Below are 6,555 nucleotides of genomic sequence, written 5' to 3' on the forward strand. Positions count from 1 at the left end.
AAATGCCAAAGATATTTCTAGTTACAGCAAACACACTGCAGCATGGTTACACCACGTCCAGACTGGCAAGAGAATGTCACTCAGAGCCATTTTCAGCTAAGAGTGAAGCAAACACTGTTGTTTAAGAATGGATGTTTCCTGACAATAAAAAGTATACTCGTTTCTTGGTAGACTCATTGGCTGCTTCTTCCTGGTTTTGTGTACTTCCATCACCCTTGATCCCATTTGCTTTATTGCCTATTTCAGTTACCACAGTCAGTGCTAGTACCTGGCATTGGCAACAGGGCTGTGTCCCTGACCTGAACCACCGAGTGAAAAGATGCCTTTTCCTGAAAAGAACGCAGAGGCAGACAGTGGGGCCTGAAGGGGCAGCTGTCCAGCCTGTGTCTGTACAGGAAGAGTGGGAGGTGCTCTGGCCCCAGTGCGTGGGGCATCACTGCCCAGCATGAGTGACGTCAAGATTGGAGCTGACTCTGCCAACACTCCCGGCAGGGCCTCCTTCCTGGTTCTACAGCTTGACTCTCTGTGGCAGATGGAAGATGTAACAATGGATTAAAAAAATAACTTTCAGAGAAGAGGAAACACCCAGTTGTCCTTGGTTTCTGTTAGTAATTTATAGTTTTTGTTTGCTTTTGGGGCTGTGCCACCTGGCATGTGGGATCTTTGCTCCCCAACCAAGGATTGAACTCACACCCCTAGCAGTGGAAGTATGGAGTCTTAACCACTGGACACCCAGGGAAGTCCCTGATTTATAGGTTTTTAGAAATCAAAGAAAGTGACACCTTCAGAGATGGTGGAGGTGTGGCCCGGAAAGGAGGAATGAGCGTAGCTGCTGCTGGTCACCCAGCCCCCTGGGCATGAAAGGGACAAATGTCCACAGCGGAGCAGGTGAGGGCATAGCAGCTAAGCCTGGAGGGGACGGTCCCCCTGCGAGGGGCTGCGGCCCTGGGAGGACTTGCTGCCGGACTATCACATCCTTCTCTCTTTGGGGCAGCAGATGGAGAAAGGAGAGTGAAGGGCTGACCTGCTGACCATGAAGCCAGACAGCTGAGGTGGGATGTCACGTCCCCGACTGTGACCAGCAGAAATGAGGAGGAGTCCATCCTGAACACAAGCCCCTCTCCCCACCCTTGAAGGGTACACGGAAGTACAAGGTGCAGGTTCCCAAGGGGGAGGGGAGGAGGCTGGGGAGAGATGCCTGGTTGCAAGGCTAAACCAGGCCCCTTCTGTCCCTTTTCATTGTTTAATTGAAGGACCCCTGGGGCCACCAGAAGCTGCAAGAGGCAGAAGAGAGCCCTGCCCACCCCTGGATTCAGACTCTGGTCTCCAGAACTGGTGAGAGGCAGATTTCTGTTGTTTTAAGCCCCCCAGGTTGTGGCAATCTGTTGTAGCAGCTCCAGGGCTCACACAAGAAAATAAGTTATGCTTCACAGTAGAAAGTGCTATCAAAGTGGCATTCCTGTGAAATAAAAACAAACCCAAATACAGTGATGCTAGTGGTAAAGAACCTGCCTATGAATGCAGGAGACCTCGGTTTGATCCCCGGGTTGGGAAGATTTCCTGGAGGAGGGCATGGCAACCCACTCCAGTATTCTTGCCCAGAGAATCCCTATAGACGGAGGAGCCTGGTGGGTATAGTCCATAGGATCACAAAGAGTCAGAGATGACTGAAGTGACAGCTTCACTTGTGAAGCATGACTCATGCTTTATAGAATGTATTAAGTACAAGTATGTGTGTTTTGGTGGTGAGCACACAGAAATCATAATTGAAATGTAAACTGAACTCTGGAGAAACTGTTCTCAAACTTCACCATTTTCTCCTGTGGCTTCTCTGCTGGCAAAATCCACCCCCCAGTATAAACAAGAACACCAAATTGTGTCCCAGCTGTTTGTAATTGTCTTTTCAAGCGTCTAGATTCAAAATGTATTATGTACAATTATGTCTTCAATTGCCCTGTGAAAATTACTGCAATGCAGAATAATTTCCTAGACAGAGAGTCTACAGCTTTGATGAGGAATGATCCAGGCAAATATTGAATCTGCAAAAAATGTCAATTACAGGCTTGATAATATTTGTTTTGCCAAAGAGAGGGAGATAGAGATGCTTCCCTTTGCGGGAGAAGCGTGTCATCAAAGTAAATGTGGATTTGAAAAGCAAGCATGAAGCTGCATGTATCGGGGAACTGGAGGGAGGTAGCCGAGCTGTCATGGGGGGCAGGGGATATGCCCTAACACACCAGGAGGGTGGAACCCTGTGTTCACTCCCTGCTCCCAATGTGCTCTCGGACCTCTCTTCCCGTGGGGCCCCAACCTCTACCAGGGGTATCCTCAATATGCTGACCTAGTGGTTGAGGCTGACAAAGCCTCAGAACAGGGTGGTTGTTATTGCAGATGCTCCTGCTGGCAGCAGGCAGATGGGTTGATGGTAGTAATGGGAGCCACCTCTCACATAGGCAGCGGGTGCCCAGTGGGATCCCTGCCCTGCGGGGGGGTGGTCGGGCTGGCCCTGTCCCTCCTCACCTCTGACCCTCGATCCCCAACCTTTGCTCTCCAACCAGCCTCAACTCAACAGTCGGGGTCTGGCTCCATCTGTTCCAGCTTTGATGGACTATTTAGGCCTGTGCCCTTTTTCTTCGGATCTCTGAAATCTCACATATTGCTCTTCTCAAATAAGGCTGATTTCTGCCCATCAAGTTTTGGCTTTAAATCCTACTGTTCCCTCCCTACCTCAGTCTAGAAATCAAGTGTGGACTATTGCTTCTTTCATTCTGCTTTCCCATGAGAACAGTGGAGCCAGCCCAGGCACAGAGGCCTCTGAGTCACTGCGGAGAGGAAGATAGAAACAAGGAAGAGGTCCATAGTCCACTTTGGTCCGAAGGCAGTTGCTCCAGCCTTTACCCTCCCTAGGCAAGGCAGCCCAGAGACGCTCCAGCCTTTACCCTCCCTAGGCAAGGCAGCCCAGAGACGCTCCAGCCTTTACCCTCCCTAGGCAAGGCAGCCCAGAGACGCTCCAGCCTTTACCCTCCCTAGGCAAGGCAGCCCAGAGACGCTCCAGCCTTTACCCTCCCTAGGCAAGGCAGCCCAGAGACGCTCCAGCCTTTACCCTTCCTAGGCAAGGCAGCCCAGAGACGCTCCAGCCTTTACCCTTCCTAGGCAAGGCAGCCTGGAGATGCTGTCACTGCTGTGTCAATCAGAGATCATCAGGAACTCAGCTGACTCATCACAGTGAGAGAGACTGCACAAGGTCGAGAAACAGGGGCATTTCCAGAGGATGTTGGAAAGGATTCAGACTAACTTGTGCTAGAACACTTTGCTGTGTTCAACGCTCTCAGGGAGCAGGGGTGATTCTGGGATCACCGTCTTAGCAACTCTTACCTAGAAGGTGTGAAGACTGAGCCAGGTTAAAGCTGTCTCTGCTAAGAGCAGCAGCAGCTCCGACTCCATGATGGGATCTGGTGTTTGCAGGCTCAGACACTGCTCCATTCTGGACTGTGTTCATGCAAGGTTTTGCTTTTATGCTGTGTGTCTAAGCCAGAGTGGCCTTGTCCAGGGAGCTGTCATATCCTACGGGGCCTGCTATGGCCAGACTGTGTGTGTCAGAATCTCTGGTGCTTTCTGTGCCTGATGAGATGACAGGAAAATGACTGTCTCGGCCAGGAGTAGACTTGATACTCAGGTCTGGAAAATGCCTTCTGCCCTGGCAGAAGCTGACTTCCTACTTCTACTGGAGGACAGTGCCTTGTGTCACTCAAAGCCAGCCAGCATTGTCTGCTGGTTTCTTGATTCCTTGCCCCCGCCCCAATTTTATCTTTGTTCCTTGGTCCACTTCAGAAATCAGGGGTAAGGATGGTAGCTTTTTGAAGGTTCTCTAGATTGTTTTACTAGTGAAACACTCTATCATATGAAACAACTTTATTTCCAAAGCCCTCTGCTTGTTGTAATAGTTTCCTACTGCTCTTGTATTCTGAGTTTCCTGTGGCTGCTGTAACAAATTTACCAATTGTGGCAATGTATTCTTCCACAGTTCTGGAGGCCACAAGTCCAAAATGGGTACCACTGGGCTGATGTGAAGGTGTGGGCAGGGCTGTGACCTCTCTGAAGGCTCTAGAAGGCTCTTTCCTGCCTCTTCCAGCTTCCACGACCTCAGGTATTTTGCCTTGTGGCTGCATCATTCTGACCTCTGGGTCCGTCTTCACATGGCCCTCTTCCTAAGTGTATCAAACCTCTCTCTGCTTTCCTCTTTTAAGGACACATGTGATGGTACTCAGGGCATATCCGGATAACGCAGGGTCATCTCCCCATCTCAGGTCCTTAATTTAATCACCGCTGCCAAGATTCTTTTTCCAAAACAAGGTAATGTTTGCAGGTTCCAGGGATGAGGCGGAGAAGGCAATGGCACCCCACTCCAGTACTCTTGCCTGGAGAAACCCATGGACGGAGGAGCCTGGTGGGCTGCAGTCCATGGGGTCGCTAAGAGTCGAACACGACTGAGCAACTTCACTTTCACTTTTCACTTTTATGCATTGGAGAAGGAAATGGCAACCCACTCCAGTGTTGTTGTCTGGAGAATCCCAAGGACTCGGGAGCCTGGTGGGCTGCCGTCTATGGGGTCACACAGAGTCGGACACGACTGACGCGACTTAGCAGCAGCAGCAGCAGGGATGAGGACCTGATATCTTTGTGGGCCAGTCTTCAGCCTGCTACATGATGTACTGATTCATTGGCTGTGCTGATTTACAATATATATTTATTCTCTCATGGTTCTAGAGGTCAGAAGCCCTTAGTCTTAAGGCACTAAAATCAAGGTGTGGGCAGGGCTGGTTCCTCCTGGAGGCTCCAGGAGAAATCAGTTCCAGGCCTCTTCCAGCTTCTAGAAGCTGCCATTGTTCCCTGGCTCACGGCTGTACCGCTCTAATCTCTGCCTCCAGGGTCACCCTGTCTTCCTCTTCCCAAGGGATGGCATGTACAGCCCAATCCTCTCCCCATCTCAAATTCAATAATCCCATCTGCAGAGTTGCTTCAGCCATACAAGGGGACACATTTACAACCTTGGGGGGAGTTTTCCAGCTGACCACACAGGCCCCTCCCCTCTTGCAGATGACAACCCTGCTCCAGGAGAAACCACCACCTCCAGTTCTGATGGTTCAGCAGATAAAGAAACCGGCTGCAATGCAGAAGAGATGGGAGATGCAGATTTGATCCCTGAGTGGGGAAGATCCCCTGAAGGAGGGCTTGGCAACCCTCTCCAGTATTCTTGCCTGGGAAATCCCACGGATGGAGGAGCCTGCGGGCTACAGTCTATGGGGTGGCAGTCAGACTGACTGAGCGACTGAGCGCAACAGCACAGCCAGTTCTGTGCTGTCTTCTTGACTTGTCTGCATCCACGTCCATATGCATCCCTCGACAGCGGGGTCCTGAGTCTGCCTGCTTTGAGCTTTGTGCAGAGGGAACTGCACGTGGGTCTGCTTTGCAATTTGCTTTCTCCGCTCAACATGTTGATAGCTTACAGTGAATGACGTCGGATTTGTGATCCTGGAAGATTTAGCTTTGGGACCAGTGACCAGGCTTGATCACTCAGGAGCTTTTGTATAGCAAGAGTTTTATTAAAGGGACAGAGAAAGCTTCTGCCCAGGGGCTCCGCATGCTGCAGCTGCCCCTGGGCACCCCCCCCCCCCCCTCCGCCACCGCCCTTGCCCCGAGCCGAGCTCGCGAGCTAACCCGAGCCAGCCACGAGCTAGCGGGCGTTCTGGAGCGGCGGCGCAGGGAGGGGCCAGAGGAGCGCACGTGGCCATCGCGGACAGCGACCCCGGACCGGGGAGTGGCGGCCCAGGGCCCCGCAACCACTTTCAGAGCCACCCTGGGGTTGCAGGCGAGGGCCCGGGCGGCGCGGACAACGAGAGCCCAGTGAGACCCCAAGGGAAGGTAACGGTCAAGCATGACGGTAAGGAGCTACGGAAGCACCTCAACGTGGAGGAGTGGATTCTGGAGCAGCTCACTCTCCTCTAGGACTGCCAGGAAAAGGAGATCCCGGAGCTGGAAATCGATGTGGATGAACTCCTGGACATGGAGAGCGATGATACCCGGGCTGCCAGGGTCAAGGAGCTGCTAGTTGACTGTTACAAACCCACTGAGCCTGCTGGACAAGATCCGGGGCATGCAGAAGCTGAGCACACCCCAGAAGAAGTAAGGGTCGTTGACCCAGCTGAACGGTGGCTCCACAGAACTATCGCTGCCCCCTGACCTCGTAGGAACAGCAATACCAGGGGGCCCTGAGGCCAGGCCTGGTGCCACGAGCAGGGCTCCCTATGCCCCTGGCCCAGGGGCCTCTTCCTTGCCCCCTCAGTTTTCCATTTTTGGGGTTTTTATTATTATTAAACTGATGGGACTTTTTGTGTTTTTATATTGACTGTAGCGTGGGCCCTTTAATAAAGCTAGGATATGCCTTTGGTGCAAAAAAAAAAAAGAAAAAAGAGAAAGCTTCTGACAGAGACATCAGAAGGGGGCCAGAGAGTGCCCCCACCCACATCTTGCTGCTGCTGCTGCTGCTGCTAAAGT

At 52.0% G+C, this 6,555-nt stretch overlaps 1 pseudogene; it reads left to right on the forward strand.

Moving 5' to 3' along the window:
- Positions 1-870: 870 nt before the first annotated feature.
- Positions 871-6,187, forward strand: LOC128065459 (protein phosphatase 1 regulatory subunit 14B-like; annotated as a pseudogene).
- The last annotated feature ends 368 nt before the right edge of the window (positions 6,188-6,555 follow it).

The sequence above is a fragment of the Budorcas taxicolor genome, chromosome 19 (genome assembly GCF_023091745.1).
Source record: "Budorcas taxicolor isolate Tak-1 chromosome 19, Takin1.1, whole genome shotgun sequence".
NCBI classification, from domain to species: Eukaryota; Metazoa; Chordata; class Mammalia; order Artiodactyla; family Bovidae; genus Budorcas; species Budorcas taxicolor.